This window comes from Grammomys surdaster, unplaced genomic scaffold (genome assembly GCF_004785775.1).
Source record: "Grammomys surdaster isolate TR1022 unplaced genomic scaffold, NIH_TR_1.0 215, whole genome shotgun sequence".
Classification (NCBI taxonomy): Eukaryota; Metazoa; Chordata; class Mammalia; order Rodentia; family Muridae; genus Grammomys; species Grammomys surdaster.
This window is the reverse complement of record NW_021604660.1, coordinates 3,873,943-3,894,717: the sequence shown is the minus strand read 5'-3', so window position 1 is coordinate 3,894,717 and position 20,775 is coordinate 3,873,943.

Sequence of the window (20,775 nt, the reverse complement as noted above, 5' to 3'; positions counted from 1 at the left end):
GTTCTGACAATACTCACCCTGACATGGTTTACACTCAGTTCAGTGGAGCTCTCTCAAAGCCAAAACAAACATCGGGGAGCATGAATTTTTAGGCCATCTAGACCCCAGTGTGCTTCTGGTAGAGCAGGGGTTTGTGCCTACTGTAAATCCAGAAATTGGCACTTACACTTTCCTGTATTTAGTCTTCCTTGTATTTCCAATTTGGAAATTCACATTGGGTATAAATTTTGTTTTATGGTTGCTGCTATATAATTGTTTTCTTCTGTTGAGAAAAGGCCTGGCTGGATTCAGAACCATAGTGATCTTTGACTCTGCCACCCTAGCACTGGGATTGTACGCATGTGCCACCAGAGCTGGACAAAACAAACTTCTATAGGAAATTAAATACTCACAAATTCAATATTTTCCACCATTTTTCTTGTTTCCATGAACTCAAACAGTAGATTCTATATGGTGAAAGGAATATATTTAACATAAATGTTACGTATGAAAGATATTATTTGCAGAAGTAGGATAAATGCAATAATTTCTACCAGAAAGTTACTTATAAAGACTTAAGGGTGCTGTTGAAGTGAAAAATGGCTTTTGAATCAAGGTAATTACACAGAAGCTGAGCATATCCAAGTGTGAGACCAGCATGACGCTGAGTTTCAGGAAGATGGAACAATTCGTGGCTTTAAATATATCAGAACAACATGCTCAGTGACATGGTTTTATAACAATGATGCATGGAGAAGAAAAGTTTTTAGGAGAAGAGTTTTTTATTGAAGTTTCAGTGGAACAGAATTGCTAAGTTGTTAGAGGAGATAGATAGATAGATAGATAGATAGATAGATAGATAGATAGATGATAGATAGATGGATGGATGGATGGATAGATGGATGGATAGATGGATGGATAGATGATAGTCTGAGAGAGGAAATGTCCAAGTCTTCAAGGCCCCAGGTAAAGATGTAAAGAAAGTCACATTGACACAGTCACTTAATAAAACTAAGTATCCAGTGGATATTTATTTAGATTGTCAAAGAAACAACTGCAAAACATTTCCTAAAACCTTAAGCCTTCTGCTTATTTAATGAATGTCCCATGTGTTCTCTCTGATCACTTTCAAAGAGCATTCATTTTTCTTTTAAGCCCATAACTATGTGTTCTGAGATGTCCTTGAAATTAAAGATAGAGCTTCAAAACAAGGGGCTAGTATGCAGCCTCAAAAAGCCCCTAGGCTTTGCCCAGAGTTTCTGGCCCTGCTGCTGAGGAAGAAGATGCTTCTAAAGCTCCCTGATAGGTGCTTGCTTAGAATTTCTCAGCCTGGGTATTTTCAGAACCGATTCCATTTCAGCCTGGTCCTTAAGCCAGGCCACACATGTCCTGCCTACTAATATCCTCAAACCTGACTACATATCTCTGCCAACTTATTTTACCATTCGTTCACTGGCACTATGTCTCGATGGTATCAGTCTCACAGGAAGACCCATTGGTTAATTTAATGTCTACATATGGAGCACCTGCTCTGTACGAGGCACTCTATTCCCAATATATCAGTGAATGGGAACAAGCCACACAAAGGTCCCTACGAGTGTGTAGGGGAAGAGGGTAAATAAATAAGCAACAGAAGAAACAACAAACTACCTGCTGTGTAAGAGTGTGGTAGAGGCTCTGGAAAAAAATAGGGTGTGTCAAGAGGGATCAGGAAGCTGGAGCTGGGCTGTTGTGCTGGAGCTGGTTTGCAACAGCCACTGAGAGCTCATGGTGCCATCATTTCCCAACTGCATGTCCAACAACATCAGTTTGTTGATGTTTCCTTGGTAGCTTCAAAACTGCTGAATATTTACATCATGAGAATTGGCATGTGCTAGAAAATATGGCTCACCACCACCACCACCACCACGTGGTATGAAGCTGAAAATCATTTACAGCACAGTGTCAGGGCGATTTTAAGTTGATCGTTGACATTTGAGCAAAGAGGGGACTGAATATTTAGCCTTGTGGGTTCTAGGCCAAGAGGATTTGCAGCCACAAAGCAACTACAGAGGCCCCAAGTCAGCATCAGGCCTGGTGTGTTCTCAGAACAGGAAGGAGTACAGTGAACAGAGTGGAGAAGCTGAGGTTAAAAAAGAGTAGTAAAGATAAGCTCCTTGGAATAGAATGAGAACTCATAGGCTGTTGAGGAAACCTCAGCCCTTCCTGAGATGGGTAGCATAACGTTGGAGTTTTAAGGATAGGTGAATGTCAAGGTCAAGCTGTGATTTCCTTGGAAAGGATCACCTTGAATACTACATCGAGACAAACAGAGTGTTGGGGTGGGGAAGGGGGTTGCTGGAAGTGAGAGGGCAAAACAAGAAGGCGTGGTCCAAAGCTAGTCTGACTGTCCTGCTCCATCTTCTAGATAGAATGTGATGACTCAGCATGAAGACAATGGATATGGTGAGGATCAACCTTGGGGTCCAAACACATTTTGAAGCAAGCCATCAGCAGGTAGCAACTAATATTCGAATTTGGAGTATCAGTGAGGGCAGTCAAGGTCTTCACTAAGATGCTTAGCTTGAACACTCAGAAGCTGAGATTTGCCATCAACCAAGAAGTAGAAAAGTGAGAGTGAAGATGATGGAAATGCAGCCTAAGTGGAGTTCGTTTTGAAATGCCAATCAGGTCGAGTAGGTGATCCATGTGTCGGTTTGAATCAAAAGAGAGATTTCTAACCTTGATACGTGCACCAATGAGCTCTAGATAGCGTGGGACAGGAGTGTGTACACATAGTGCAGAAAATGAACAAGGACTTAGCCTTGGGACGCTTCAAGGGTAACAGATCCAAGGAAGAGGAAGAGGGGGAACAAGCAGCCTGTGAAGGTAACAGGGTAACGGACTTCAGAATTCGAGGGAGTCAATTAACTATCTCTGAGGTTTCTAAAATTACGGACAGATCTGCTGGCATGAGAAAAGAGACCTGACCATTGCATGGAACAATCTGAAAGGTGCTGGTATCCTGGATCAGGGTAGTTTCAGGAGTGTTGTAGCAGAGACACGACACTGTAGAGTGTTGCTTTCTTGAATGATAAAACAACCAGCAGCAAGTTTCTCTTGGTCCATGTGTTTGCTCACAGGGGCATCCCATCCCTTTCCTGGCTTTATCCCTTTCAGCTGCCCAGGCCTGTGCCAGGCTATTTCAACTGTACTCTTGCTAACCTCCTAGGATGACTCCCACCTTTCATTCCTTCTTTCCCAAGTTCACCAACTTCCCCCTTCTCTAGAACTTATAGGCTTCCTGTTGCCTTTACTCTGTTATCTGAGTCTCCTTTTATTCGGATATTCTCTCATGTTAATGTCCTAGCAAATGGCCAAGAGTGTTTATTCCAACTACCTCCTCCGCCCCTGTTCACCATTCATTTGACACAAATTTTCTGCACAACAACCATATTTCAGACCCCGAGACAATGCTAGACTCCCACCACTGCCGGGAGCCAAACCCAGGAAACTAGGGTCTCGGGCCCCAGGAACTTAAAGAACGTCTGGCATTTCCCAGGAGCCCGTTACAACAATGGGATAGTCTAGGGCAATAAGGATTCAATGTGGGATAGCCCTAAATAATAACGCTCGCCCAAACTTCCCAGTTTGCTGTGTCTTTATAACCTGCCCCCGAAATTAAAGTTTCAGAGCTTGATCAGAACCCCAGACTTGCTCTCCTTTCTTGTGTCTCTTGTCCCTTCATTCTTTTGCCCCCTTCCCTAAGGTCTTGTTGAATCCCTGAGGGCTGGGGCACACCACTTTTTGGACAATAAGCAAACAGCGCTACTTCAGCACTGAAGTGACTCAGGTCCTTTCCTTGAAGTCTTTAAAAGCACAATCCCGTCACTGCTCTAGGTGCTAAAGCATCTCAAAGGGCGAGTCTTCTACTTGGACTGTAACTCATTATCTGTTCCATTTAAATTGACTTCTAACCACCTGTACTGGCTGGTTTTGTGCTAGTGTCATCAGAGAGGAAGGAGCCTCAGTTGAGAAAATGTTTCTGTGAGATCCAGCTGTAAGGCATTTTCTCAATTAGTGATCCATGGTAGAGGCCCAGCCCACTATAGGTGGGGCCATCCCTGAGCTGGTGGTCCTGGGTTCTATAAGAAAAAAAAAACAGGTTAACCAAGTCATGGGGAGCAAGGCAATACTCAGCACCCCTTTATGACCTCTGCATCAACTCCTGCCTCCAAGATCCTACCCTGGCTGAGGTCCTTTCCTGACTTCCTTTGGTGATGAACAGTGATGTGGAAGTGTAAGCTGAATAAACCCTTTCCTCCCCAACCTGCATTTTTTGCCATGCTGTTTTGTTGAAGCAATAGAAACTCTAAGACACAACCTACTTCACTTAAGATCACCCCATCTTTAGCAAGACCCCCTCCTTCGGCAAAAACATGCCCAAACTTGTGCGAACCTCCTCCGAGAGGCAACACCTGTTGTGAAGTTTGAACTAAACATTCTTTTGCTTTTGTTTTCCTCAAGGCCTATACATTCACAAAAGTATAAATATATCTATATTTCAAACAATGCAGTATTTTGTTACATCACACTTACTTTTGGCAAAACTGAAGTCTTGCCTTGGGGCTTTGAGTAAAGCCTAAACATAGCTAAGTGGGGAGAAAACACTTTTGCTATTCCTGGGAGGAAATAACCCAAATACAGCCTTAGATTACAGCCTCAGCACATAAGTTCAGAGTGTGCATGTATTCAGGAGTCTTCAGCTTGGAATCTCAGTCAGGAAAATGGCGGAGGCTGTTGGGCTGCTGTGTGCTTCCGTGGCTGTGTGCTTCTGTTTTCCCCTGCCTCATCACCAAGGCTGCAGAAGCTCTGAGCATTCCACCACATCGCCCATCTTTATTTCTTCCCATGCCCTCAGGACAAATTCCGAATGATATGCAAGCGGCTACTAGTGTGCACTAGCTTTAATTCCCATCCCCTTGTGTCCTGCAGCAAGGTATGAGACTGTAACTGAACTGGCGGGCGAAGCCGAGGAGGCTTTGAAGATAGAGAGCAGACTGAGATCTCTCCCAAGTGTTCTTAGGTCCACCTAAGAAAGAATGGAAAAACCAGGCAAAGGAAGAGATTGAGGAGTTTACAGTAAGTGTAGACTCAGGGCTGAGTCTTCGTTTGTCAAGCATGAGGGGAACTGGTGGGATTTTTCTGTCACTATTTTTAGGCGCCAATTTTTAATGAAGAGGGAGATTGTTTGTGATTTAAGGTGGGAAATTCCAAGAATGTATCAGGATTTCCTGGGCTTTGCTCTCCTTTTTGTTTTATTAAAGCTATATTTATTTATTCACACATTTATCTATTTAGTTAGTGGCTGGGGAGGGGCATGCATGCCATGGTGCTGGTATGGAGGTCAGAGAACAACAGAACGGATGGTAGCTCTTTCATTCCACCATGTGGGTCCTGGGGTTAATCTCTAGCTGTCTGCATTTTACCCACTGAACCATCTCTCTTGCCCTTTCTCTCCCCATTTCTGTCCTAATATAGAGTTGTTAGGTGTGGTATGATATTGATGCATAATTAAAACAGACAATTTTGCCAGGGCCAGTATCTCATTATCATGTGGCAGTGGGCATTCAAAAGTCATACAGGTCGGCTCTTGTACTTGTAGCCTGTTTGGGGTAGTCTGAAGTTCAGCTCTGTAGAGTTGTATCCACTAACTTCCAGTTACCATATAGCTTTCCTCACCCTTTTCCTATCTAGTCTACTTTATAGTCATGCTACGTTAGCACAACTCAGAGGCACAATTAGAAGAAATCGTTTTTCTTCCCATTCACAGACTCTTCAAACCTGTTCTCAGTCCCTTCCTATCCTCAGGGAAGATTTGAGCAAGTCACACAATACATCTGCTCATGCATGGAAGACAAAAGTCCTCTGCTCAAGAAAAGTCTTAAAACCCAGCTCAATTTTGTAAGTAAAGTATCAGTCCCTCTTGGCAAACCTTCTGGGCAGGCTGGCTTACTCTTTTGTGGTTATATCTGGCCCTGGAAAAGGTTCTCAAGCACATATTGTGCCAACAAGCTCCATCCCCACCGGAACTATCCACTCACACATTTATTTGCCTTTTAGGTTTTCCAGTCAATCTTCCTGTAGCTGATTTTTGTCCCCACTCAATATAGATCTCTGAGAGATGCCCTTAAAACACATGAACACACACATACACAGCACATGCACATACATGCACATATACACACACAAAGACAGAGTGGTCAAGTAAACCTGTGTGTGTGTGAGAGGGGGGAGGGGTTACCAGTCAGACAACTCAACTTTTGTTTATGTAATGTCTTGTTATAAATTCCAGTCTTCTGGGCAGTGGTGGTGCATGCCTTTAATCCCAGCACTTGGGAGGCAGAGGCAGGCAGATTTCTGAGTTCGAGGCCAGCCTAGTCTACAGAGTGAGTTCCAGGACAGCCAGAGCTACACAGAGAAACCCTGTCTCGAAAAAACAAAACAAAAACAAAAAAAAAATCAATCTTTTTTATATCCTACAATTGGATATAAGTCCCAACTATTGCAAAATTTGTTTTTGCCACTTTCCTTGAAAGTCGTATGAAGGCATGCTAGAACTTTACTTTGCACAAATAAATACTCGTTAGGCCTTTTGATTCTTTTTGGGGCTGCCACTAAACCCAGACAGAACACTTTATATGACATTGTTTTCTGCAGACAGACTGCTCCTCTGGACTTTTCATGTTTCTTTCTCTTCAGTGCATCCCCCACCACCACAAAAAATACACCAATTCTACTTATTCCCTGCATACAGCCTTAACTATCAATCAGGAGATGCTCCTTCTCTTGTGCCCTACCTGGAGTGATGGCTACACACACTGACTGTTTGCACTTTAGGTATTTCTGTGTGCACTTTGCTCTTACTGAATGTAAGCTCCTGCTATGGTAAACATGCTTGCATGAGTGTCTTAGAGCTGTTATAACAAGTGCCACAGACCAAGTCATCTAAGCATAGTTCTAGAGGCCAGCAATCCAAGCTTGAGGCTTGGTTTCTCCTGCCTGCCTGCCTTTTTGGCTTGTAGTTAGTTACCTTTTTCTCTATTGGTCTTTCATGGCTTTCTCTTTGTGTATTCTGTGTCCTAATATCTTCTTTGGAAACCACTAGTCAGATTGGATTAGGTTCACTTTAGTGGCTCAGTTAACCTTCATCACCTTTTTAAATTCCTGTTTCCAAACAGAGTCACAGTCTGAGGCACTGAGAATAAGAAAGCATCAAAACAAGACATGCATTGGCCCACAGTAATGCCTGGTTCATTATAGTATGACCTCATGTCTCCTACATAGTACAGAGCAGAAGCCTGAGGCTCTAGATCAGTGGTTCTCAACCTGTGAGTCAAGACCCCATTGTGGTTAAACTACCCGTTCACATGTATCACCTAGGAGGACTACCACAAAATACAGATATTTACATTACAATCATAACACTAGCAAAGTTACAGTTATGAAAATAATTTTATGGTAGGGAGCCTCTACAACATGAGGACCTGTATTAAAGGGTTGTAGCATTAGGAAGGTTAAGAACCACTGTTCTAGACTGAGGAGTTCTTTGAAGACCTGGTGTCAAATATATCTGAGAAGTTATGCAGTATGACACTGTTGTTCAGAGTCTGTTTAGAAGGGAATTTTGAACTGAACAGTTGAGAGTATATATTGCCACATTTATTGGGTTGAAGTTATTTTTGGATAATCCTTGCAAAAGCTGAGAACAGAGTCGACAGAACTATATCTAAAAAGAATAGGAGAGAGCATGCAGACAAGTCCTACTTCTTAAGAGCATAGTGTAAATGTCTTAACAGGAGAAATGTGCCAAGAGTCTCTCTCCTAGGCTGACACACAGCCTCAACAGTCTCTACTGAAGTTCTAGGGAAACTTAACACATGTTCTAGTGTTAACAAGGAAAATAAGATTTTTTTACATTTAATTAAATGTGTTCACACTGTAACGTTTAACAATAGGAACATTGTAGCAGTATATTTCCTGCTACATTAAACTCGATATTTTGGGAGAAGCTAATGTGGGAGGAGTAAGGAGAGGAAGATGAGAAGGAGGAGGGAGAGAGGGAAGATGGCAGAGGATGTGCACGTGTCTCTAGCAGTCTAAGGTAGTTGTAATATCTAGGTTAGGTATTGGGTAATACCTCTAATTGTGTGTGCATCTTGTTTATTGAGCATCAAACATATAAAGCCTTTGGATAATCTTTAAGCATTAGAGTCTCATTTCTACCGGTACCACGTGGATAGCGGGATGGTCTGGGTTCAGCCCAGCCTTATGGAGACAGCCTGGGAGATTGGCAGAGCCATCTCCCATTATGGCATCTCGTGGGTGGTAGGGCCAGTGTCTCTGGCCGCCTGAGCTGGTGGCCTGAGCTGAGCAGCGGTGAGAACACGCCACTGTCAGCCTCAGGTCTACCTAGTTGGGAAAATGGCAGCCCCCATAACTACAAGCTAGATCGGGTGCCACTGTTATAAATATAACCAGTAACAGAACATCTTCAATCTGATAAAATGCAATGCAAGGACTGGAAAGGGCCAAAAAGTCTGCATTATTTATAGACAGGAGGCATTTGAATTAACAGGACAGATTGAAGAGTTTGACAAAGTCAATACAAAACAACCTATGAAACTCAATGGCATTCCTTACATACTATCAGCAACATCAAATACATTTTAAAATACCATTTATACCACTTATAACATCAACCAAATTTTTACAAAATGACTAGACCATAATAGAAAGTGTCTGAAGCTGTAATTAAGACCCTAGAGAAGAGCTGTCAGGAGAGGTATGATGTTCAATGACTGAAAGATCCAGTCTTACAAAGCTAGAAATTCTTCCCAAGGAACCCAAATGTTTAATAGTTTCAGTAAAATTCCCCAGAGGACTCTTGACAAGCTCATTGGAGTCCCCACAGAAAAACAAGAAATCAAGAGAGGCAGTGAGTTCTGAAAACAAGAACATGGAGTCTTATCCTCCCACACATCAGAAGTCACTGTAAATCCGCATCCAGCTGTGTGGTCATGCATATGAACAAACAACAGGAAGGATCCAGAAAGAGTATCCCTCTCCCTCCCTCCCCTCCCTCCCCTTCCCTCCTCTCCCTTTCTCTCCCTTCCTCTCCCTTCCCCTTTTCTCCCCACCCCTCCTCTCCCCTCTTCTCCCCTTCCCTCCTTTCCCTTCCTCCCTCCCTTACCTTCCTCTTTCTTTCTTCCTCACTCTCTCAAAACCTGACATGTGACCAGAGACAGGAACGGCATCATAAAGCATACAAAAAGTTAGCATACAAAGTACTGGGTTTTACTGCGGCATCTTTATACACGTGTGTGGTTTTAGTTTGTGGACATGTGTGGTTTTAGTGTGTGCATATTCAACCTCTGCCCCCACTGCCCTCTCTCACATTCTATACCTACCTCATGCTAGTTAAGAAAAGTTTTCATCAATAAATGGTGCTGGGACAACTGATTACTCTGTGAGAGAAAGAGGGATCAGCTGAATCTTCTCTGAATGCTACAGACAGAAATAAAACCCAAGTTAATTAAAGCCCAACAGGACAGAATCTCTCAATTCCAACTTACCAGAAAACAATTACTGCATACCTATCATTTTGGCCAAAACAAGCTAGGCCTCATATTACCAGGGGTTGACAGGATGTAGCACGACAGGTATGTCTGTGTCCTGCTTAGGAGTGTTAAGTTGGAACAATCTCTTTAGAAAAGGGAGTTTGGGACATGGCTGCCCAATAGTTACATTCTACTATTCTCCCTTGTTTATGCCCCACCCCCCAGTGTTAGAACAACAGTGTGCTCACGCTCAGCATACGACTCACAACTGTGACTTCATAGTGTCCTCATGGTGTCTTCAGACTAATTTTGTCCAGAGAAACAGATTCTGCCTCTCAGAATAATGAAAGTCGGAATGAATACCTTCCTTCACACTCTTTTCTCTTGTTTGGGACACTGAGTGAGACTGATTGCTGGAGCTGTGGAATCCATCTTGTGATCATGAGGTGACAAGTGAAGGATAGCAGAGTGGAAGGATAGACTAAGGCTACGTCAACCATGTGACTACATTCTATTGCTTAAGTAACTGCTGGTTGACTAATTTGTACACCATAGCTTTCCTAATAAAATTATCTGTAAATTTAAAGAAAAACTCAAGCTTTATAAATGCCATCCCTAAGTATATATTCTAAATAAACATCACAAATATGTACAGGAGTATCCATTGCCACTCTGTAATGGTGGAAGTACCAACACAGTCAGTAGGAAAGATGGGTAAATAAGTTGCTGTTGGTGTACCAAAAAATACTACAAATAAACTTAAATAAATGAATGATCTACAAGAATCAGTGGACAAAAACCTAGAAGAATCTGAGCCAAAACTATGTGAGTTGAAGAAGGATTTATATGTGGGTTACATTTATATGAAATTCAAAAACATAAAAATCGATGTTGTATGTCACTTATAAAGTGAAATGGTATTCTTGCCCAGGTTAGGAATGCTCTGAGACCTCCGTGAGGGCACAGGTGACACTGTTTTACAAGCACCAAAACCTCCTTGACTTGGTCCAGTCATCATGTATGAAGACTTAGGACATTTGAAGTGCAAACTTCTGATGCCTGTATTTAGTAAGAAATTATAGAGCAGGTCCAAGGCAGTGGAGATCCCAAAGGAAACTCCCTAAGGCATCACAGTATGGCGAGGAGCCTAGCTTCTATTCAGTGATGGTTGTTATCTTTAGCTCTCACTAATCCGAACAATCTGGGGTTCAAGGCTCACAGGACCATTCTCCTGCCAGTTCACTTCCTCTCATTAGCCTTTATTTCCAAAGATACTTTGTAGAGTTTTAATATCAGAAAGGACCTGGTTTCAAAATGACAAACTTCCTTCAGTTCAGAAGTTAAGGCCAGTGTGAAGGGAATTCAAGCTTGCCGAGAGGCCGAAAGAGGTGCCTGATGTGAGCAGCCATGGCGGTCTCTCCTCTGCATTGAAGGCCATAGGAATATGAGCTACAAGTAATATTCCACTCTTTCCATGAAAGTCTGATACAGACTTCATGGTGAAAACTGAAAACTTCCTTTCCGTCTCCACACTAAAACATATTGAAAAGAATTGGTTCTTTTCTTTTTTCTTTCTTTTTTTTACAGCGGGATTTCATTTGAGTCTTAATTAACAGGGTTCACGAATTTTCCTCAGGGAGATAGCTTGTGGCAAATAAAAAAAAAAGAAGCAATGTAAGACAAATGACAAGCCCAGGCCTCCTCCAGTGGGGCACTAGTTGTGGGGAACACGCTTACAAGTGTATTTCAGGCCTCCTCCAGTGGGGCACCAATTGTGGGGAACATGCTTACAAGTGTATTTCAGGCCACACTGAGCTTCAATAAAGACGTTTCCAAACAGTACAGCCAGCCATGGAGTCTTAGTCAGGGTTTCTATTTCTGCACAAAGCATCATGACCAAGATGGGGAGGAAAGGGTTCATTCAGCTGACACTTCTACACTGCTGTTGACTGGAACTCACACAGGGCAGGAATCTGGAGTCAGGAACTGATGTAGAGGTCATGAAGGAGTACTGTTTACAGGATTGCTTCCGCTAGCTTGCTCAGCTTGCCTCTTATAGAACCCATTACTACCAGCCCAGGGATGGGACCACCCACAATGGTCTGGGCCCTCACCTCTTGATCACTGAACAGCTGGATCTCATGGAGCCACTTCCACAAGGGAAGCTCCTTTTTCTGTGATAACTCTAGCTTGTGTCAACTTGACACACAAAACCAGTCAGTACACATGGTGTTTCTGAAAGCCTATCTCCTGGGAGGTAGAGACAGGGAGATCAGGGCTTAAGGCCAGAGTAAGTTTGAGGGCAGCCTGGGCTATGTGAGGCCTTATCCCACATACTCCTTTTCTGCCTGCCTTCACTGAATCTCTGAGGGGTGGATTTAATCTGTTATCTGCATAATAGTTAAATCCTAAATGCTGCCTATTTCAGCACAGTGATCTCCTCTATCCATTCATTCACTCTTAGTAGTTTCAGTGACCTACAGTTAACCCTGACCTCAAACTACCACATGAAAAGTTTTAGAAGCATACAATTAATAAAATTTCAACTGCATGCTATTCTGGGTAGTATCATTAAGTCTTGTTCTGTCCCTCTCTATCCTACTCTGCCCTTACCAAGGCATGAATTCTGTCTTTGTCCAGAACATCCCCATTGTATACATTTTATGTATATCCTCCCGTTCATCACTCAGCACTTTTGTTGGGAAATAGTGATTTATTTAATGGCCACAAAGTTCAAGAATATCAACTATTGAAGCTATCAACTCAGATATGTCAACTGTCTGAAGCCATCAACTGCCTTCTTTAAGTGAAAAAGTAAAGACACAAGATGTTTTGAGAGAGCAGGCCCGTAGTCACCAAACGTCAACTGCATTATTGCATCCATTACATTTGCATCATGGTAACTAAATACCTGAGAACAGGAACAATTTAAGGGAGAAAAACTAAGTTTGACCCACAGTTTCAGGGGGCTCATTCTGTGGTTCTTCAGTCCCATGTATTGGCAAGACATCATGGTAGGGGGAACTGGTGCCTTCATAGCCTGCCAGGAAGCAGGGGGAGGAGGGACACAGTTCCTCAGTTTGCTCTTTCTTTTCTCTCCCCTTTTCATAGTGTAGGCTCCTGGGCCATGGATCAGTGATACCCAGCTTCAAATTCCTTACCCCTCTTTGGTTCATCCTTGATGAGAGTGCCCTCACAGACACATCCAGAAGTGTGGCCTCATCAACTTGTTAGGTAATTCTAAACCTAGTCAAGATGATAATGAAGATCAACCATCACAGGTATGGTGTTACAGTTATCCTGTTAGTGTTTTGTTGTTAACCCTGTCTAGTCTAATTTATTAGGCAAACCCAGAATGCATTAGGGCTGATGTCCAGCTTCAGATGTCCACTGGTCATAGAACAAAGCTCCAGGACCTTAGGTCAGAACTGGTGTATGATATCATTCAACATTTTTTAGTTTGGTTATTTAATCATTTATAACTTTTATGCTTCTCTCATACATTACATCTCAGCCACAGTTTCCCCTCCTCCGCTCCTCCCAGTCCTCCCCCTCTTCTCTGAGAGATAGAGAGAGAGAGGAGGGGAGAGAGGGAGAGAGAGAAAGAGAATGAGGGAGGGGAGCAGGCCCCCCAGGGATATCCAACACATATGGCCTACCTAACAAGATACAATAAGACTAGGCACAAGCCCTTGTATCAAGGCTAGACACAGCAAACCAGTAGGAGAAAAAGGGTCCAAAAGTAGGCAAAATAGTTGGAGTTGCCTTCCACTCCCACTGAAGACCGAGAGTCTCACAAGAAGACCAAGCTACAAAACCATAACGTACATACAGAGGACCTAGCTCAGACCCCTACAGGCCCTGTGTTTGTTGCTTCAATTTCTGTGAGTCTCTGTGAGCCCTGCCTGCTTAGTGGATTCTGTGAGTCATGTTCTTGGTCCTCTATCCCTCTGACTCCTACAGTCTCTCCTCAGTGCCTGTGGGAGTTCCCCTGGCTCCACCTAGTGTTTGGTTGTGGGTCTCTGCATCTACTCCCATTGGTTGCTGGATGGCACCCCTCTGATGACAACTGAGCTAGGCATAGACCTATGAGTATAGGTGAATATTATTAGGGACCATTTCATTGGATTTTTCAAATTTCTTTTTGACACTCATGTTTCATTTTATCCCGAGTCTCTGGGCTGTCCTGCCTCAGATTCCTGGACATCCAAGGAGTGTCAGGTATGGGTCTCAAGTTGGACCAGTCATATGTTGGCCATTTGTGATAGCCACAAGTACTATCTTGGGGTAACACAAACCAAGCAAGTGAAAGACCTGTACAACAAAATGTTCAAGTCTTTGAAGAAATGAAAAGACTTTTCATGCCCAAGGATTGATGAAGAAAATGGCCATCCTACCAAAAGCAATCTACAAATTCAACTCAATCACCATCAAAATTCCAACAGAATTCTTTACATATCTTGAAAGGACAATAATCAACTTCATTTGGAAAGATGAAAAACCCAGGATAGTTAAAACAATCCTGTACAATAAAAGAACATCCAGAGGTATCACCATCCCTGATTTCAAGCTGTACTACGGAGCAGTAGTAATAAATACTCTGTGGTATTGGCATAAAAACAGACAGGCTGATCAATGAAATTGAATCAAAGGAAATAGTATTATAGAAGATAGTTTTGCATATTCTAGAGTAGTAATTGGGAGTAAGAAAATAATATAATGTCTTCTGAATGGAGTATAGATTTTTATTCTTTTACTGGACGTTTTCTTCTGGACGGCCGAAACTAGGTGTCTCAGTCATGGCTTGAAGTGATCTTTCTATCTTCTGAAAAGCCACTACACCCTGTTTTATGGCATCTTGTGTAAAGTCCTTTTCTTAGACACTTTGATTCTACAATTCAAAAAAACTTAGACCTGGAAATACTTTTGAAAACAATCCGAGGCATTTCTGTTAAAGATTCTAGTTAAAAGTAATGGAAACACTAAGTTGAAAGAAATCACAGTGATAATAAGTCTGTTCTGATCATCACACATCCACTGGTGTGGAAAACTCTGGCAGCCTGTGCATGGAGGATTACAGCTCCCAGCTTGTGTAGAAGATTCATGGTGATGTCATTTCCTGTGGGAAGACAGAAGAAAGAGCAGATTGGGGTGTAACAACAACAACAACAATAAAAATCCCAGGTTCTGAAAATAGCTGAAGAATCCAAGATATTCTAACAGCCTCCTGCAGGCTAGCAGATGACCAGGCAGAGAAATCTGGGAACTTACTCACATTTGGAAGTTTCCTGTATCCCAGGCATGGGGGAATCACACTTGTTTTTGTGTTACTGTAGTTTTGTTTTTTTGTTTGTTTGTTTTTGTTGTCGTTGTTTTTAATCCAGATAGTATTGATTGGCCTCTGTTATAGCAAAGTTTTCTTTCCCAGCTTTATATATACTATTTGCTTCCTATTTGTAATTAGTTCATTACGGTAACTAATTGCCACTTACTCAGTAACTTAAAGCAGAAACTTATTCTTATAGTTCTGGAGGCCAAAAGTCCAAATAAGGCAGCAGTTTAGCTCCTGCTAGACACTTCAAGAAGAAGCTATTTCTGTATCTTTTCCAGAAGCTGGCTGTGCCCTGATCAATGTCACATGATTCTGTGATCATTATCCTTCTCTGGCTCAGACCTTTGTAAGGACTGCTTATAAATTAACCCCCCCCCCAGGGTGTATAGGGCAATCCCACAACCTCAAACTCCCAAATTTAACAAATCTACCTAGTCTCTTTTGCTATGTAAAGCACCATAGCCTTCTGTTCCAGAAATCAGGACATAGGTGTCTTTAGGGAACTATAGCTCTGTCTACATACCTTATATACATGCTTGGGAGTCAGTAGAAATGTCCTGTTCTGGGATTCTAATCTACTCACTCTCTGTATGGCCTCAATGTTTGGAATAATATCTACCATGCACAGTGGGTGTTATTGAACTCAACAAAAAGCCTTGGTGGGAGTCGAGGAGCTAGCTGGAGTGATAAAGCCAGTGAGACTGGAAACTAGAGGGAAGTTTTGTGGCATTTGATGGAATTGACCATAGGATGTCCTGCTTGCTAAGACAGTGATACAAGGTAGACTCAAATGGGTCTGTGCTCTGCCTACATGGCTAGAAATACCGTAAAGCAGATGTGTCATTAATCAGATTTTTAAAACTTTCCTAGAAAGCACTTACTGTCCTAATGTTTATCATGTGTGTGTCATGCTGCCAAGATACAATAGAATGAAGTCTACCATGTCTTAAAGCAGAAATTTGGAGCAAAATAGTATGCAACTGCTCTATGATCCCACGCTAGACAAGATGAATACATACAGGAGCTAGACAAAGAAAGCCAGTGTCCTGGGCTTGGCAAAAAAGAAAAGTGTCTGTGGATTTAGGAGTAAAGGATCTGGTCAGTCTTTAAATGCCTGCAACTGTGAGGTTAAGAAACAGATATCGCAGTTAGGTTCTCCTTCCAAAGGAGAGGGTAGGAGTTGTGAAGGACACGACCTTGACCATGAATGGCCACAGTTCATAACTTAGTGTCTCTCCTCTACCTTCCTCAGGGCAAGTGATCTTGATCCCAAGTGCCCCGTGACTCCTTGGCAGGTAGACATCCTTTTGAGAAGTGCTGATTCTAGTGTTCTGAGTTTAAAGGGTCATAGACTTTCAGAGCCTAGCCAAAAACTCCTTCCCTTGAATCAGGATAATGGCAACAGCATGGTGGAACCTTATATCAGCTGGCTCTTGGCACTTTAGTGCCGGGCCCAGCCAAGCTCAATGATATACCTGACAGGAAGCCATGTTTGGGTGATCTGAGCCCTATGCTGGATAAAGCACAGCCTTCTCCCCAAAGCAACAGTGTGTTTGTTATATAGAAATGAACAGAGGGGTTATTACATACAGCTGAATAAGGTGTGTATTACATACAGATAAACAAGGATACAAGGGTTATGAAACATAGCTAAATTAAGGAGCCAATTTTAGCTAATCTCAGTAAGATCAGTCTCTGTAGGAGAGAAGTCTTCGGAACGTAAATATCCATGGGTTCGGGGCAGAAAGTTATGGTGGACACTTTCTGCAAACAATCTACACTCAGAACAGGAGGGAAGGCTTTCAGATGTCCCTGTGGGTTTGAAGCTTAGGTCCTTGACACAGAAGTGCCAACATCAACAGTACACATTCAGTTACAAACCTTACACTCAGGGATTCCAACCTTTCACTCAGGGATTCCCTGGCTGCCACACTAGTTCCAAGTCTTCTCTGTCTACTGTGACAGTGACTGTCCATGGCAGGCCTGGTAAAGCAACTGTGGTCCAGAGCCTGTTCAAATCGGAGAATCAGAACGCAGCTACCTGACAGGGTGGGTGATGACTCTTTCAGAGGCATCAGGACATACTGAATAAGAAAGACAGAAACTCTCCAAGAACAAAAAGGGTAGAGCAAGGTTAGGATGAGGAAAAATAATCATGGAGCATAAGAAAGAACACTTGTTAAAAGGTGGGATGAGACGGTAATTATTGCACCACCGTGTAAAAACAATCTACAGAAAATGTTCATTCTACAGAGTCATAACCGGCTGATGTATCCAGCTCAGCAGGGCCCCAGTAACCCTTAAGTGAGGCCTGCATCCAGAAACTTGGCCTCTTATTACTCCAAAGCCCCTTGGGCCCATGGTTGAGGGTCTTTGTGCACCTCTGCTCAGCCCTAATCCAGTGCATAGGGTCTGGCACAAGCTCTTTCTAGCTCCCTTGCTTAGGGAACTGAGGCAGCTCAGTGCCTGTGTGGTCCCTAGTGGGCCTCTGTTTCTCTCTCGCTGCCAAATTTTGGTGTTCCCAGCTTTTCGATTCCAGAAAATGAGCCCCAGTTGTTGCTATTCTCTCCCATCGGTCAGCATTTTGCGTTCTTCCTGTTTAGGGAATTTTTGGGCAGATGCTTCAAGTCCTCCCAACATGGCGCAGCTCAACAGTGGGCATTGCAATCGATCGCACAAGGCAAAAGACCTCAGAGGACAAGAAACAGACTGTGTCAGGAGAGGTGTTTGAGGAGCAGTTTCCTGAGTCCAGGCTTCAGAGCCTGAGCGAGAACACAAGACAAAGCAGGGAACGAAAGCCTTGGCACAACAGCCAGTGTGAGGGCGGCCTTCCTGTTCTGACCCAAATCTCTGTTTGCTCTCCCGTGTGCCTCTCAGGACCTGATCACGAACAATGCTGACTGTTTTCAGGAGAAGGCAAGTGGAACCAGCTGGAGGCCGGCATAGGTGACAAGTGATAAAGAAGGTATTTCCTCACAGCTGCTCCTGATAACATGCTTTCAAAGCTCCCGGGCCCTCCTAGGCTGGAAGCTTGCACTGTGGCATCTGTTTTTTCTTTCCCTTGTAAAACAGAAAAAGAGAAAAGGACGCAGAGTCTCTGGCTCAGGGCGCTGATCCTGTGCGGTTTTTCCCAGTCAAGACTGAACTTGCTCTCTTCCTCTTCTTGGGCTGATTTAAATCTGTTTGAAACAAACACTGACTTCTCAGGATTTATTTTTTCTGCCCTAAATATGTTTTGAAGAATTTTCATCAGCATCTAAAGTATCTTAATCATAGCCTTCATTTAGGAAGGTTCCCCAAGCTACAAATAAATTAGCACTAACTATTCATATTGCCAAAGTACTGACCGTATAATACCAGTCCCAGGCATAGTGGTGCATGCCTTTAATCCCAGTACTAGGGAAGCTGAGGCAGGAGATCGTCTAAATAAATTTTAAAAAAAGGTAAATAAATAACAAATGAACAAAGTCTGTATTGTAGAATATTTTAAATGCAGAATACAGGTTTTTCTTACCTGACCCACTCCCTGACTGAGAATGTCAGTTTTGAGACAATTATCACCAATGTTTTCTTCTCATAGTCACACGGCTACTCATCCGTGGACATTAAATATATATTGTTAGACTGGAAAGAAGAGATTGGAAATAAAAGAAAGAATAAACCGACCTGAATGCAAACAGATTGCCCTTTAATCAGAACAATGAAGGACATTACCCTCTCCTCGGGAATGGAGCCTGTGCACGTGGGGGTGGGGTGGGGACAGGAGTGAGTTTATAGAGCAGAAAGAAGGACTCATGCTGTATTGTTCTCCTGAAGTCTGGAGGGGGGTGGGGGGGTGGGCTGTGATTACCAATGGAGGTTGGTGTGCTAGCCTTATCATGATCTTCTGCTTAGTTTAGAAGGCCACACCATCCTCAGGATTCCCTTATCAGGAGGTCCATGGACCCTAGTTAGTTCCTTAGCCCACTCTAGGCTTTTGGGCCATTAGCCCTTTACCATACCATACTATACATACATACATACATACATACATACATACATACATACATACATACATACATGCACGTGCTCAAGCACACACACGCACACGCACACACACACGCACAGAAGATTGGATGTAACTCTGTCCTTGCAAGAACTTCATCAAGTTTGGATACAGTGACCATCCTAGATGATAGAAATGAGAGAAAAAACAAACTCTTAGGGTTAATAGTTTCAAGCAGCCCAGAAAACACTTGCAAATTTAGGATCTCATCCTCCTTATTCTTATATCCTGACCCCTCCCAGTTGTTGACTGGCCATTCTGGAAACCTCGTAGTGTGTGTATTACATATTTTTATCCCTCTCAGAAAATAAATCTTGATTACATAGTTTGTGTCCAGTACCATCCCAGAGACTTATAGGAGAGGGGCAAAGAACCCAGACCCTGGAACCTTCCAAGAAGTAAATGGCTGGCAAAAGTGATCAACCGCCATTAAACTGCTCCCGCTGAGCATCGATTCAATTTCCCCCTGTTCTGAACGTGGCCTTGGAGAGAAGGGAAACTAATATATCATGTGTTTAATGGGAAGAACAAGGCTTGAGGGCCCAGTAACACCAGGCCTGATTCTCAACTGCATTATGTCATAGCTGCAACCTTGGGTCAATTAACTAGTCTAAACCAGCTTTCTCATCTGCAAAACATAAGAAACACATAGAGGTTTTACAATGAATTAAATAAGAATAGTTTAAGCCAGTGAGACTCCTAATGTCATAGTGACCTGGATTCAAATTCAGCCTCAAACACTTACTTGCTCTATGATCTGGGCAAGCTGCTTGATGCTTTTACGCCTCAGTGTCCTTACTATAAATAATAATTGTGATTCTTGTTTTATTGGGTAGTTGTGGTGAACAAATGAGTCTATTCATAGAAAGGATTTAACGGAGCACTTGGCTGAGTGACTGGTGAGGTAGCAGCTTTATACAACCACTGTAAACATGTCACACAGTATTTCCTGTCTTCTTAGCCACATTGCAGAATAATATGGGACACTCATGCTAGACATGACCAGAGGCAAATTCCTCCCTTTACAAAAACCTTCTTTCTCTTTCCTTTTTTTGTCCTCTCAGGATTATTCTGGTAGACATTTGTAAACCGCATGGGGGTGGGGCAGAAAGCCTTTAAGTGTGCTATTTCCCTCACAACCCAAACATCTGCTTTCAGAAGGGGAAAAGAAAGACACAGATTCTGGAAAGGGGCCAGTTAGGAGAAGAGCCTAGGACTGTAAATCCACTCTGTGAGTCCAAAGGAAAGGCAGGCCGTTATTGTCCATTGGTACCTTCATGACAGTGTTTATCCATAGATGCAGCCAATTATGATCTTGTCGAAGGCTAAATTTTACCCAGAGGGTAATTGTTTAGACGTTTCCAATTGGGAGATAATGGTAGTGTATTTTTTTGTTTTGTTTTGTTTCAGCAACAAAAGTTCTCTTAAAAAGAGTTCAAAGAAAATGTGAGGCTTTGTTTAAAAAAAGAAAAGAAAATGGAGTTTCTTCATTGCATTAAAGAATAAAATTGGACCCGGAAAGATCAAAGAGAGGAGCTAGTTTACATAGAGTAACTTCCTAGGGAGGTTCTCACATCTGCTGTTTATGCAAATGATAGCACCTTAAAACCCTGGTCTGACTCGCTCAATATTTACATATATTTACATAAGACCATAGGTCCTAGTTCATTGGTCTAGGTCTAGGCAATAAGACTTGCCCGAGGAATTCAAGGCCCGAAATTCTAGTTTACGTCCTCCTAGGTCATGGTACCTGTGCAATCACACATCCCTCAGTCATTAGGTTACAGACTTTACTCTTAACATAGATATATGGAGTCAAA